A 15,164-nucleotide genomic window follows, 5' to 3' on the forward strand; every position below is an offset into this window, starting at 1 on the left:
GTAGACCATTCAAAACGTTTGTTTTTCTTTAACAAGGCAGTGATGGGCTGGACTATTCGAGAGAATTCGGGGATAAACCTGCGGTAAAAGTTAGCGAAGTCTAACATGCTTTGCACACCTTTTACGGAGGATGGTGATGGCCATTTGAGAACTGCATCGACCTTCTTTGAATCCATACGCACTCCGCCAGGTGATAATATGAATCCCAAGAATTCAACTTCAGTCACGTTGAAAACACATTTTTCCAACTTAGCGAAAAGTTTGTGTTGACGCAATCTTTCGAGGACCATTTTCACGTGTTTCCGATGTTCAGATTCCGATGAAGAATAAACGAGGATGTCGTCAATGTAAACAACAACACATACATCTATGAGCTCTCTGAGGACATCGTTCATAAAATATTGAAAGGCGGCCGGGGCATTGCAAAGTCCGAAGGGCATGACCTGATATTCAAATAGCCCATACTTGGTGCGGAAGGCCGTCTTCCATTCATCGCCCTCTTTTACTCGTACCAAGTGGTAAGCTCCTCTAAGATCCAGCTTTGTATATATGCATGCTTTTCTGACTTGGTCCAGGAGTTTAGGGATCAAAGGTAACGGATATCTATTCTTAACGGTGATCTGGTTCAGGGAGCGATAATCGATACAAGTTCTAAGGTCTCCTTCCTTTTTTGGAACGAAGAACAAAGCTGAAGAAGCAGGGGACTTGGAAGGACGAATAAACCCATTTGCCAGGTATTGATCCAGGTATTGTCGAAGGTGAAGGTTCTCAGGCTCGGTGAGGGCATAAATTCTACTACAAGGAGGAGTAGATCCAGTTATCAGGTCTATCTGGCAGTCTTAAGACCTATGAGGAGGTAGAGAGTTAGCCTGATCCTTCCGGAAAACATCTTGGTATTCTAGGTATTCGGGAGGTAACTGGGGAGTCTCTGAAGAAATTGCGGCCAGTGCAACACCAGGTGGAGGGTGACAAGTAGAGACACATTCTGGAAACTGGACCGTTCTTGCTCGCCAATCGATCAGAGGATTGTGTTTCTCTAACCAAGGTATTCCTAGAATAATCTGAAACTGAGGGGCCTTGATCACATCGAACACGATCTTCTCATGGTGTCCATCTTGACTTACTAGCGTCACCTCTTGAGTGGTATGCGTTACTGGCCCGGAGGCTATCTCCGTACCATCCACCGTAGTAATGACGTCCTTTACAGCCTTGGGACAAAGAGTTAGATTCATCCTCAAAACCATTTCATGATCCACATAATTGCCGATGGCACCGCTGTCGACGTAAGCTTCAATTGCATGTAATCGATCGGGATTATCAGGGCTAATGAGGACCATAGGTATCACGAAATGCGAGGTCACGGAACTGGTTTTCACGCTCGGCAAGAGGACCTCTATTCTTGTCGGGCGAGGTTGTTTCCCTGCTCAGAGTTTGTAACTTTGGTAACTGCAGCTCCTACTGCCTTCTTGGCAGGTTTCACCGGACAGTCTCGAAGAAAGTGCCCTGAGTTTCCGCAATATAGGCATAATTGCAACTGTTTCCTCCTTTCCCGCTCCCTTTGTGTTAGAGGACCTTTCAGACCCCCTATTTGCATGGGTTCCCCGGAGTCTACTCCTTTGGAAGGAGTTGGCGGTTTGGAAAATACTCGAGCATCAAACTTGGAACGATCGGCCTTCCTGTTCTGCAGCCTGTGATCTATTTGAACGACCAAGTCTATATAATCCGAGATCATGACACCAGCCCTTTTGAGTGACCATCCTTAGGGTTCCTGTACCCACCCCCCCATTCCAAATCTGTCCCCCCCCTTTACCATCCCAACATGGAGAAATGCCTTTCATTGGTGCGTTCAGCCTCCGAGCTCCTTACACAGCCTTAGAATCCATCAGCTGTTCACACGTGTTTTTTGGATCTATCTATGGGCGATTGGGCACGTCACTCCTGTGTGGGCCTACACCGCTCTTCACAGGACATTGCCTAGACGCCCGCCGACGTCACCTTGACGCTAGGCGGGCGTGCGCTGCAACCTTGTTTCTATGGGCGATTGGCCTCACTTCGGTATCGCGCTCATTTCGAGCGGTTCCACCGAACGAAGCAGACGCCTCCACCGGAGACGTAGATCAGGTACTGCCCTAGCCGCCCCTGCCCAACAGAGCAGCCTGCATTCCATGTTTAATTCAATATTTTCTAAGCCTGATTGTTACAGACTTACCTTCCCGTCTTCCAGAGTTACCAGCCAGCCTGTGACAGACCCCCTCCAGCAAACAATTTGTGCATAGAGGTACCCATGGCCCCTTTTACTTGTTTCATTTATTTTCATATGTCACCTAGCACGTTCCCCTTAGTGACCAGGTCACCTCACCCCACCACTCCCACCTTTCCCTCCCCCCGCCCCCTTCTGATGCGGCATTAATAGACACCGGTGATCAGGCACCAGTAATTTTCACCTCCATTATATTGCGACTTGATCCACACTGATCCTCTTACTCTTGGGGTAAGGTTCAGATCACACTTCTCTTCAAGGCCAGATTTTTCCAGCCCTTGCATTCTCATTCTTTTCCCCTTGTTTTGTTTCTCCCCCTACCCCCTTTTCTGTATCCCTACAGGAGGAACTTGTCCCCGTTTCAGACACTCTGAAACTTTCGGATTGACCCCCTTTTCGAATCATGGTCCTGATGAAGATGGCCCTAATAATGAGTGCCATTGAAACCGGTCGACCCCACAGGTCATGAGGGCTCTCATGACCTACACCAAATATCTTCACGGAAAGGAATAAGATATTGCGAGAGAACAACTGTTCTGCGCACACCCAGATGGAAAGAGTGTGCAATTTTTAGAAGAGCTTTCCCTCACCACTTTGGCCCCTTGGTCATTTTTAATTTGTGCATTTCCAATCGTTGAATCTTAAGTATTCCTGACTCCCTGTGACCCACAGGAACCATTAAAATAACAACACAGGAAACAGAATATGAACAGTTGACCTTATTCAGGTCGGATTACCACCACACAGCTACAGAATCTAATCCTCAGTTCTGGACAGCTATGTACCAACCCTATTGGATTTGCTACTCTCTCGTCACCCCTTGCACTTGAGTTCGAGGATATGAACCCCCAGTTTTTGCTTCAGAAACTCTGTAATAAAACATTTTCCTACAAAACCGGTTTTTGTGCTACCAGGAGACCAGACTGCTAACATGTTGCTTCATGGATAGTCGCTGATCAAAAGTGACACGAAGCGTTTTCACTTTTTTAACGGGATAATAGTTTCATCTCCAAGTTGAAAGCCATCATAGCTTGGACCAGCTTTTTTCAATATGTTTGAGGATCCAATAATGAGAAGCTCAGTTTTGGATTTGTTTAATGCCAACTTGTTAGGAACCATCCAACTTTCGATAATGGTGAAAACTTTTTTGATGGCCAGTTCATCCAAATTGTGTGAACCAGAAAACGGGATGACACATTGCGTGTCATCCGCATAGTTGGTGAATATTACATTCTCGTTGTCTAGCATAGCAAATAAAAATATTATAAAAACAAGGAGAAGTACAGGCCCCTTGCGGCACCCCACAAGAAATCATAATAGGCTCAGACTCTGCTATACCACAGAACACCTTACTGTCTCGATTGAGAAATAAGGAAACCCAGTTGCATGCTTGTAGATTCCGTATAGGAATTTAAATAAAGATTTCATAAACAAGAGGTAAACATTGCTGCAGGATTTAAGGCCTTATCCAGTGAGCATGAACCACCGGGGTTATCTGCACATCATCACGGGTCTCTACAGTGGCTAGCACAGGTGTAATGTTACTTGCATGTGCTTGTATGGTAGCCGCTGTCTTGCTGTCAATAGTAACTCCAAGTAATGCAGTTTTATTCTACAGACGGGAGTTATTTCAATCCATGTTGCATTTGGTAACCTGTGCATATCGGATACCCTTGAAATTGAGTGAATTAAGAGAAAATACAAATATGTGTTTGTTATAATGACATTGATGAGATGAGGTTTAAGTTTAATTTCCTTGTAATATTCCTTGCAATTCTTATGGTCTACCAGGAATGCTGTCTTGTTATCCCTTTCTGAATTGAGTAGGTTGGCTAGCTTTTAGATGTCTAACAAGTTTTAGCAACAAACTGGCGATCCCCTGCGTTTGAGTGCAATCGCAAGAAGGAGCTGCAATCGTTCCCCAATGCCTTGTTGTACAAGCGCGATGAGATAAAGTTCCAAAAAGGGGGGAAAAAGTGATTGCTTAATGTGCTGATACTTGTATTGTTTCATCAGCGATTCGATTATCGGTTCTTTTGGTGTGCAAACATATTTATTTGGGAAGCATTACTGTGCAGAGTGGATGATTTTTCTCAATACAAGTTTTTATGGGAAGCAGGGAGGATAGCACAGGGGCAACGCGCTCGCCTTGGAAGCAAGACGACACGGAGCAACAAAGGTTCTATCCCCGGGTCCACGTTTAGAAATCTCTGGGTATTAAGCTCGTTATAAATAACTTATCATATCGTATATGGTGCTTTGAAATACTTCCTAAATATGTGTTTCATTTAATGTGTACAACGTTCTCAGAAGGGTAACTGTGGCCATTGTATGAAAGGGTTGATGTATGGAGTAATGGCGGGGAAAACTAAATCCCCTGTAACCTATTTAATCACTTTACTATCATTAAACATTGGTCATCATCCAACATGACAGAAATCTGTGTCCACGGATGTGATGTCGGCATTCTTTCATTTTCCCTAAACGGGAATATTTAGTGATAACACGCTTACCACTGCAGTGGTTTTTGTGGGACCTCAGGAGGGATGCAATGTACTCCCTTCTCCATCTAAAGGCATTTCCTTGCTCTTTTTTCTTAGTTGAGCAATGGCTCTTTAAAGCTTTACTTTTCTCGTCTCTGCTGCTGTACTCTTATTAACATGTTTTGTCTGATACTTTCTCTTAGCTTTGAACATATGAACATAATCGGACTACCTGTTTAAAAATGATTGCCAATTTGTTGTCGGAAAATCTGAGTTCTTGTCCATCATCATTGGATTGTAAAAGCAGACGAGGAGTTGGTTGGCGGGCCATGTTGGCAAACGAAAATCCAGAAGGTGGAGGGAAATTATGTTTGGGAAATTCCATATTGACATAACCTAAGAAAATCGCCAAGAGCTGAATAGCACTACGTTTTGCAGTTATGCCTCCAAAACTAAAAATCATTGCATGCATGACACCCAAGAAAAGGGACAAGGGGCTTTTCCATCCAATTAAAGATTTTCCGTTTTTGCCAATCAAATTGGCTGAAATGCCCCGTTATTTGTTCTGCCTATCATAGTGACTGGGCATTTTTGCAATGTCATTTGAATTTCGAGCATGTAGAATGCATCCCATTTTAATCTGGCGATATTATTTTATTCGAGTATTTGTGTTTTGCTCAGACCCTCTTTGCTGATTCAGAGCGCCAGGGTTAAAGGAGTGGATCAAAGTTAAATCTCTAGTGAGGTTTGCATGTATGTCATTACTTCCCCTGCGTTCACTTCGACATATATTCACTGAGTCACATTTTCTTCTCTAGATCTTTAATTCTTCTGTCTTTCACTTCCCCTAGCATTCACTTAGTCATTACAGGGAGAGAACCCTCTATCACCACTTTTTTTTTTTTTTAACTCCATATTAAACCCCCCCACTGACCTCCCCGCCATCCCTTGACCCTAACCTTAATCGCATGCATTGCCTGCGCAGATGCAGACGAAGTAAAGGCATGGAGAAGTAAATGTATGAAAAGTAAATGTCTGGCGAAGAGAAGGTAGTTTCAGTAAAGGTAGGGGAAGTTTTCTAGGCGAAGTACAGGAGGATACCGCCAGGGTTCTGCAGGCCTCCTGCCAGCCAACTATGAATTTGGAGGTCGTTCCAAAGGGAACCTTGAGTATGCAGTAATCTGCCACCAAAGCACTTGTATCCGTGTCTGGTAGTGACAGAGCACATTGCTTAGGTTTTCAGGTGTAGGCCCATGGTAAGATATCTGGTATCCAGTGGTGGGACTTCTGTGGCACTGTTGCGTGATAGAGGGCCACCCCTTCCAGACACATCTATTCAGCTGTCCTGTTTCATAGTCTGATATTAAATCTCCTTCACCAACTTGCATCAAGCAGCCAGCGACCAGGCATAAGGAACGTATTTCTCGATCCATCATCTGATCCCTCTGTGTTTTGACACTGGGTACTGAACTCCTCCTCTGGCCCCCCCCCCCCCGCCATCCCTCCGTCATCAGTCCACACCCCTAAAGCCCTGCTGCTGGTCATCAGGTTTCTCAGCTCTCCTCGTTATAACCTTCAAAAAGCTCTCGGAAGGAGTTGAATTGAATTCAGTGCTCTGTTCAATAACGCATACGTATGAGCTGCATGGAGGTTATGGATCTGGTGATATCTAGTGCAATGTTATCTCATTAACATGCTCCCAAAAGGACATGGCAGGTATAATGGTAACACATCAAAAATGATGGTGCTTCTAGTTGGGAGGAAAACGTGTAATGCCTTTATGTTGTAGAGGTGGGCAAAGGGTTTTCATGCAAGCTTTTCCCAACTGTCTGATGTCTCCAGCGACAGTGGTTTAATCTGCCATCTCTGCCTTAACCTGTTCCCAGTTTACAACGCAGCTCAGCCGTTTGACATCATTAAACACTTGCCTAAAGCAAAATAAAATGTACCCTCTTTGTTTGTTTTGCTTGGCCTCACATTCGAAATTTAATAGAGCTTGCTTTTAAATCATGAAGCTAACGGTGTAATTAAATCACGCTGTTTGCCCCTTGGCTGTTTTCAGGGCCCTGGCCACAGCAACAATTACACATAATGCAATTTATTGTTGCTCATTTTTTTCAATTAAAAATGTTTTTGGAAGCCTTTGTCAAGTACAAATTACGTTTGCGAGATCTTAACATCACGGTGCTACAGGTGCATGGCAGTTCTAATGAACATTATTTTGAACTGGACGACGAGTTTGGTGGTAATGTGAGATGGTGCGTTTGTATCTCCTTTGGAAGGAGTCACTGGTGCCCCGAGCCTATCCTTTTCCTGTTTACTCACTTCCTTGTGACGTGCTCCACGCAGCATGAACTGTAGATCAAAAGATACATTGAACCTGCAGCTCCAGCGACTACACCTCTTCCCTCTGGTGCCAGAGCAGAGCAAAGGGAAACCTGCACCAGCTGCGATAATGGCCTGTCACTTCACAGTAATCTTCATTACCTACATCGACTCCGTACCAGTCCTTAGAGATGCGGGGTGTCTGTCTGCCCCCACCAAGACATCTGCTACCATGCGTTATTTTTATTCTGTCGGAGCTTCATTACGACTGTTGTCATAAAAACATAAACCTAAATAAAAAGAAAATAGGCAAGATACAAGAATATCATTCAATTAAAATCCATCCAATCAAAAAATACAAACAAATTACACATAATGTTCTCATCTAAGAAGCTTATATAAAAATGCTAACATCAAATAGTCAGCCATATATTTTTGCCAGTTTTGCTCTTCTGTGCCAAGCATATGAAAAATATGATGCCGCAGAAGCACAACAATCGGTGGTTAAAGATCTGCAGGTGTGCAGAGCAGATTCTGTATTTGCAGCCCCAACCTTTGCATGTTTACAACGCATAGGGGTGGGGGGGGGGGACACAGGAAGTGTACAAGAGTTCTGATGCAGGGCAAAGGTCGGAGCAAGACGGGACCACTTTTACTTGAAGTGAGTGTCTGGCAGTATGCCAGTCAGTTTCTTTCGGTGAAGTCTGGTATTTGAATTCTGTGCCAAATCCAGACAGTTCAAAATGAAGTGAGCTTTTCATCGACATATAACTAGAGAAATGGGGATTAATGTACTTATTTCTTTTTTGTAAGCCCTCTTCTTCCTCATAAAGAGTGCTATTAATGGAGGTGCGGTCAAAGCACATCCTCTCACAAGCAATTATTTTCATTCTTACCAACACATCGGGCGAGTGGGAGGGATTCAGTGAACTGTGATGTGTACTCGGGGTATGAAGAATACCGGTAAGTAAGTAAAACTTTTTATTCCCAGTCCTAACAGGTGAGAATGTAATACGCCATAAGCCTTTGAAGCAACACCACCCGCTCGTATAATTGAAAATACAGACATTTACTACTGGGCAACAACTTTACCGATCAGCTGTTTGTTGCACAACAGTGCAAAAGGAATCCTCCACCAAATCACCTACATGCAATTTGTAGTCAGCCAAAATGGTACAAGGGACCACAGTGTGGTAGCACAGAAGATTATTCATGGAAACCTCCAATTGAGCCCCAGAGGACGCAACCTCCGTGCTCCACTGTTGGACAGCAGCACAATATTTCCTAACTCGTATGCCAATATATGGTCTCCTTAACCATCTACTCTGCGTGTAGGTTGAAGGCTTCTTAACCATGTAGCCTGGGCCAAAGAATGGAGGAAGGAATTAACAGGAATGAAAAGGGACTGTGCTAAAAAAGATCTGAGTTGACGTCCCCACCTCCAGAAGATGTTGAAAACCATTTGCATCCCCAGAACAAAGGAAAAATGAGTTACTGAGCCAAGTTGAAAGCAGAGCTCAGCTTAGGCTGAAAAGGAGGTGGGGTTAGACCCTCTTCCAGGAATCTCACATCGGGAGCAGGCTAAAGAGGTGAACCCAGATCTCCTAGCCATCTGGCACATGTTAACTCAAATGTCCCGCCCCCTTTCCTCCATCCTTGTGGGCGTTCAACAACAGGGGGCCGGTATCGGAACCTTTGGCAGCAAGAAATTGAGCTTCCCGTTTAAATTTAGTATAGCGCATGGGGCATGGCACTGGGCGTAGGAATGCCCCCGCCGCCTCACCGCCATCCCTTTTTCTGCACGGACAGTGTCAGACCTGGCATTTAGGTGCGGAGACTTTCAACTTTCTGCGCGCTCCCCGGTCTTCGTTTTTAATCTACTTCACCTGCCTTCGGTGCCTTCCTTCCCCCAGCACGTCGGCTACAAGAGGCTTCACGAGATGTGCATCCTGCAGTCGCTCGTACCCCCATGCGCTCTGTCTTGAGTACATGGGGCCCGACCACCGCTGGGACGCATGCGCAACTTGCAGCACTCTCGGTCACTGGGCCTTGAAGAATCGTCTTTCCCACCGGAGGGAAATCTTCCATTCTTCTCCTCCAGGTCATCTTAAAGAGTTAGCTTCCAGGACCCCACATCAAGACGGGCCCTTGTTTATTTATTTGAACTCTTATACAATGCGCCGCACGCCCGCAGGCCTCAGGGCGCACACGAAACTACAATACAATACAATACAATACAAAAAGAAAGAGGAGCAAGATTGGAGAAGATCAGAGTCTGATAATACGAGAGATTGGAAGAAGCAAGAGAATCTAATCAGGAGATTGGTTATATAACATTGTCTTTAGTCCTTCCTTTTTTTAAAATCCATCGTCAAAGTGATCAATCGAAGAGTCCGGGGGAGGGGAACAGGGGGCGAATTCCAGGCAGTCGGGCCATGCACATCGAAGCTAAGTCCACCTGCTGAGACTATTCTGAAATGGGGCTGAACAAGTCTGAGTTGGTTCTGGGACCTTAAGGTATGCGCTGGAATATACGGTTTATGTTGGGCAGAGAGGTATTTGGGTGCCATGTCGAGAACACACTTGTCTGTCAGAGTGAGAATCTTGTGATGTTAGGGAGAATTCTCTGTAAAGGCTAATTTCCCAAACCTAGTGAGTCCCCCAGCAGCTTTGCTGGATTTTTGGGGTTTATTGTTTTCTCCTGCTAAGAGTGATACTCTTTTTCTCCCACTCTTAGGCATGATTTGAGAATGTCCTTTGACTATGTAATGTGTTTTATGGGCTATGGAGTCTTTTACTCCATAGGGCTTCATGTGTTTTTGGTATGTGTTACACAGCACCCTCAGTGCAGTAACACAGGGGTGTCATAGTGACCCCCAAACATAGACTCCATACCGTGGGACTCACTACTATCTCCCAGGGCATGTAAAGTCACCATTGGCTTTACTAGTCTTAAATTGTGAACAGAACCAGTACAAACCATCATATTGTGGAAATACTGGTAGGGGTAATTATATTGCCCCTGGGTCTGTTATCCAAGGGGGCACTGTCCTGTTCCCCCCCCCCCCCCCTCCTTGTCGAGTTTCTGGCTGGTGGAAGTAGATACCACGCAAAATATTCCACCGGAATACTTCCTATGGGATTTTCCCATTCATTTTAAATTGGTTGGGTCTTTTTGCCAGGACTTGGTTTTAAAATGGCGTTTGTGTTCGCCTCTGAAACCCTAACCCAGGTCGAGCCCTTTGTTCCACTTTTGGCGGGCTTCTGCACAGAAGCCTCCAAAAGTGGTGCCACTGTCTGGGTCTACAGGATGTGTGGGAGGGTGGAGAATAGGCACCCTATACTGAGTTGCCTTGGCAACTTAAGTCGCACTACCACTTAGCATGTTTGATTGACAGCTGGGCTGATGAATGGGGGTTTTCTGCATAAAAGAAGGGCTTTGGGGACTGGAACTTCAGAAGTCGCCACAGGACCTAAAGAATCCGAAGAGGGGAGAAGCTGAGCCATCTACAACGACGACACCACCAGTGGAGCCCTGCTGTACGAAACTCACCAGTTTCCCGACGACCGAGAAGATCTTCTTCCAGGAGAGTCTTCTTCCCTTTGAGCTGGTGGGACCAACCAGTTCGCCTTTTTCACCTCCTGGATCGTCTCGTGGTTGAATCGCCCGTGCCAAGCACCCCGGTGGCCGGATAGCCACGCTTCACCACTACCGCGAATAAAAGGGTAGTACCTTTTAACCAGGAAACTCCGCAGCTGGTTTCTTCCCTGGCAGTGCAACGACCTCCAGCTTTCCTCCACGTAGAGATCTTCTCTTCCCCTAAACGAAGCCCCGACTTGCACCCGCTGCAAGGAACAACTGCCCCCGCTGGAAGTTTCTCACCATTTCAGGTACTGTGTCCCGCCTGGTCTCCCTTGCAACAGACTGTCGAAAGTGTCCCGTAAATCCTTGACTCTCTATCCTGGGGTGACCTCGGACCTGTTAACATTACCTTTCTAACTTGATCCAACCTCTTTTTGACTTTCCTTAAAAGACTTTGAGTGCATTTCCACTGTGATCTTGGGCACATTCCGTCTTGCTCTCTCCAAGAGTGGGCCTGCCCTATGAACTTTTTGCTCTGCAGTAGACCCTGCCTTTCTTGACTTGCTGTGGTTTCTTAAGTGTTGGTACTGTGTGATTTTCCTATTCTGCCTTTTCTCTTCCTTTTTAAACAAATTATTGGAGTGCCATCTATGGTTGCGCGCTCACCTCTGTTTTGCAAAATAAGTGGTGTCTTAACCTAGACTTGTCAAATAATTAATTATGGAGGTGTATATATTTCTAGTGACTGTTTGAACTTGTTTGACATATTAGTGCCAGTGTATTTTTACAAGTGTGTTTTTAAATAAATAATTATCTACTTTTATACCAAAGCTCTGGTCAGTGTTTGCTTGTGCTACTGTATTTTTAGCCCTATTGTGTATACTCTATATACTGCCTACCTCTTCTTGAGAGAAGTCTGACTGCTCAGCCACAGCTACCAGGTAAATCTGGGTGGTACAGACTGCTACCAATTGGTTTTACTGCTAACACCTGTAGTCTTCAAACATTTTGCAGTGGTCCCTAAGGGAACTGCACAGGTTTCTGCCTAACATGTGCGTCCCTCTGTGCTTTACAGGAAGCCAGTGCAGATTCTGTCTAGGTGTGTAACATGTGCACGTTTGGACAAACCGATAATGGTGTGCACTGCGCCATTCTGGGTTACCTCGAGGGAGGACAGAGCAGACTGAGAACAACCACTTAAAAGGCTGTTGCAGTAGTTCATGCGCGAGTTTGAGGGTCGTGGCGATGAAAGCAACATTCTCACAGGACACAAAAGGTCGGCTATTGCTAAGCAGCTTGTTGATGAGACCGCAGGAGCTATGAATCTGCATCATAATGCTGCATAGACCGGTACGAATCAAAGGTGACACCAAGAGTTTTCACTTTATTGCCACCGGAATGACCGCATTGAGAATGGTAAAGCTCAGATACTCCGGAGAGAGAGTGAGTTCATGTGCCGAGGCAACGATAAGGTCAATTTTTGCTGCATTAAGAATCAACAAGTTGATGGTAATCCAGTCATGGATGGACCTATAAATCCTATTAAGATTGGCAGAGTCCTTGGCATATTGTCCAGAGAGTTTCATGACAACCTGAGTGTCATCAGCATAATTAGTATATTGGAAACCCAGGTTGTCCAACAATGTCAGAAAGGGAGTAATGTTGAAGATATGGCAAAATACAGGAACCCTGAGGCACCTCACAGGTGATGAAGAAGGGTATGGAATGGGCGTCCCCACTAAAAAGAGAAAAGCCCCAGAAAAGAGATCCATCCATGAAGATGCCAAACTGGCCTATATAAGGGCCATCGCCCAGCACAACTAGGAGAGCATGTTCCAGGGTGTTGAGCTGGCGAAGCAGAGTGGGAGTTTAGAGTAAGGAGTAGGAGCTCTGGAGAGTGTTGACAGTGAGAGCAGAAGGAGAAGAAGGAGGCAGGTGGTTGCAGAGAGGTGGTCCTAGATCAGGAGAGGTCAGAGGTAGTGGCGAGTAAGGTGTCACCAGAATTCAATTTTCTTCACCTAGATGAGACATAGTATGGCTTTGAGAGTTTTGTGCGAGTGCTGCTGCCTTTGAGGAGGATGGGTGTGATGTCTGGTGAAGAGCATGATCCTTCAGTACCCCAATTGCTCCCCCGAATTGACCCGCAAATAGGGAAGCAAAATCCCTTATTGGGTGTTGGACTCTTTAATAGTGCTGTACCAGAGCCCACTTGATCATTTTATGATCCCTTTGTTTGCAAGACGGTAGCTTAAAAAATGTTTGCCCTACCGGATGTGACGTTTAGACTTCCATACAGGGTCATTGTTTTTGGTGGGAGATTTATTGAATACAAATCTAGCTTCAGGAAATAATGGAGTGCTGTACGTTAGAAAGGGTTGCAGACCTACATTAGATGGTTTCAGCATTAAATAGTTCTTTCAGCATAGCATTTATAGTTTGTATACTTTTTAGGGTAGCAGGAAATGGGTAACAATCCCAATTAGTGGGATACTGGAGAAATTCTGCATAAAGATCCCATAGAACGGCCTCCATTTCAGGAGCTCTGAAAGGGACAGTCCTCTGGGCACTTCCTCATGCCCAAATAACAAGGTGATTGGAGGCCTATGTCTCTTAAACTAACTACTCTAAGAATACCATGTCAACATCGTCCTTTTGGCGCCAATGTGCCAAGCCCTGTTTGGGAAAGACTTATTTATTTCCCTCGCCTTCCAGGATACGTACTTTCATGTACCTATTTGTTTCCATCCCAGGAAATACTTGCTATTTGCTCTGTGAGGGCAGCACTTCAAAGTCAACACATTGTCTTTGTTCTCGGTCTTTATCAGCAGTGTTTACAGGATTCATGGAAATACTGGGCACTTGCATTAGGCCTTACTTTACTGGGGCAACTAGCTCAAACAAGCAGGTGGCCCGGCGTGGTCCCTTTCTTCTCAGAAAGACATGCAAGCCTGTGCCATTTTTGGAATTTACCCTGAACGACTTTACATTCTGGTGGCCATTGAACAAGATCTAATTCATTGATGCCGTGCTTGATAGTCAGCGGAAGCTTACCCTCCAACAGAGCGCTTTCAAGACCTATTTCAAATTTCTTTCCACTTATGGTTCATATGGTTGTCTGAGATCATCATATGGTTACAAACGATGCTTTTCAGACCATTTTCCAGCTGATTGGTATCGTCTTGTTGCATATTGCCATCCCAGCAGGGTCTCTCAGTACCGCCCGAGATTCAGTGGGGCCTTGAGTAGATGCATGCTATTCAGGGTGTTGTGCGGGCTACGACCTATGTTCGAATGGCATCCGTTGTTCGGCATGATGTTTTACTGTGTCTAATGGACCTTATGGCTGTCATCGTGCTTATTGCGTGCCAGTGTTTTAGAATATGCAAGCTGATCGAGTATACGTGTTTGGATCCAAGAAGTAACGCCCCTGTCAGTGTTTGAGGTCGTGCATTTGAGGGTTGGATATGCACCATGAACAGTGGCTCTGCCTATTGTGTGCACAATATGTTGAAGAGGTTTCCTTTGCAAGGATAGAGAAACATGCAAGTTGCCCCAGCCTAGGTGCTTGATTGTAAGGGTGCTAGGATGAGATGTGACCTAACCTGAATGGTTTGATTGGTTGCTACGGAATGTGTCTAAACCTATGCATTGATTAAATGCTGAAGATGAGATTCCCTAATTGGGCACTGGTACTTAGTTGCCTTGAATATGCATCCAATGCTGGTGTCCCCACTCATCCACTGGCACCTTGCTATGGTGAATTGCAGTCCCATCTACTGAACTGGAAGCCCTTTTATCACAAGTGGCCTAAGCTGACGTTAGTAGAGGCCTGGAGCTGATTCAGATAAGGCAGTCTCGATTCCCGAGGCCAGAGGAAAGTTTGGGCCAAGTCAAACCTCACTGTACTGCATTCCTCTGAAGACGATGGGTGGTGTGGGCTCCCTTCCTCTGTGCAGTTAAGCCCTGTCGATCTTGATCTCTGCGTTCTATGGTTTGACATTTCTATTTAGCTCTTGTGTGCACCCTAGGAGAGCCCGATTATCTTGACACCAACAGAGCTACTGCAGGCTAACTGGTACCATATAAACATATACATATATAATTCCAAATCTGTATGTTTAGGAATGTGTATAGAAGATGCATAATGGGTCACTTAAAATGATCGTTGCCAGGTCCTTCATTGGGGTGAATAACTCGTAATTTAAGCCATTGTTGCAGACTTAGTGCTAGCTTGCATGTCGCAAGTTTAAGTCCTGCTGCAGACCAGACTATGCCCTTCATACGTCCAAGGTGAAAAATTGATCGCCAATAATTTAGCTAATAGTAATACATGTTAGTCTGGTGCTTGGAAGCGTGAGGAGGTATATAAGAGCGCTAATTATTTCCCGGCGCTGTCATTGGGCTGGGCGGATAGCTGAAGCACAACATGCTCCCCTTAGAAATTGATGATGCCGTGTGACGTGAACAAAATAAATACCCTCTTGGACCGACTCAGCCCTTCATTGCCCCGAAG

The 15,164-nt window shown here is 45.2% G+C and overlaps 1 protein-coding gene across 1 annotated transcript in view; it reads left to right on the top strand.

Moving 5' to 3' along the window:
- The window catches only part of ATP7A (ATPase copper transporting alpha), a 1,086,974-nt gene that overhangs the window by 116,306 nt on the left and 955,504 nt on the right, over window positions 1-15,164 (top strand). The gene's annotated exons all lie outside the window — the stretch shown is intronic.

The sequence above is a fragment of the Ambystoma mexicanum genome, chromosome 5p (assembly GCF_040938575.1).
Source record: "Ambystoma mexicanum isolate Mex_15411 chromosome 5p, UKY_AmexF1_1, whole genome shotgun sequence".
NCBI lineage: Eukaryota > Metazoa > Chordata > Amphibia > Caudata > Ambystomatidae > Ambystoma > Ambystoma mexicanum.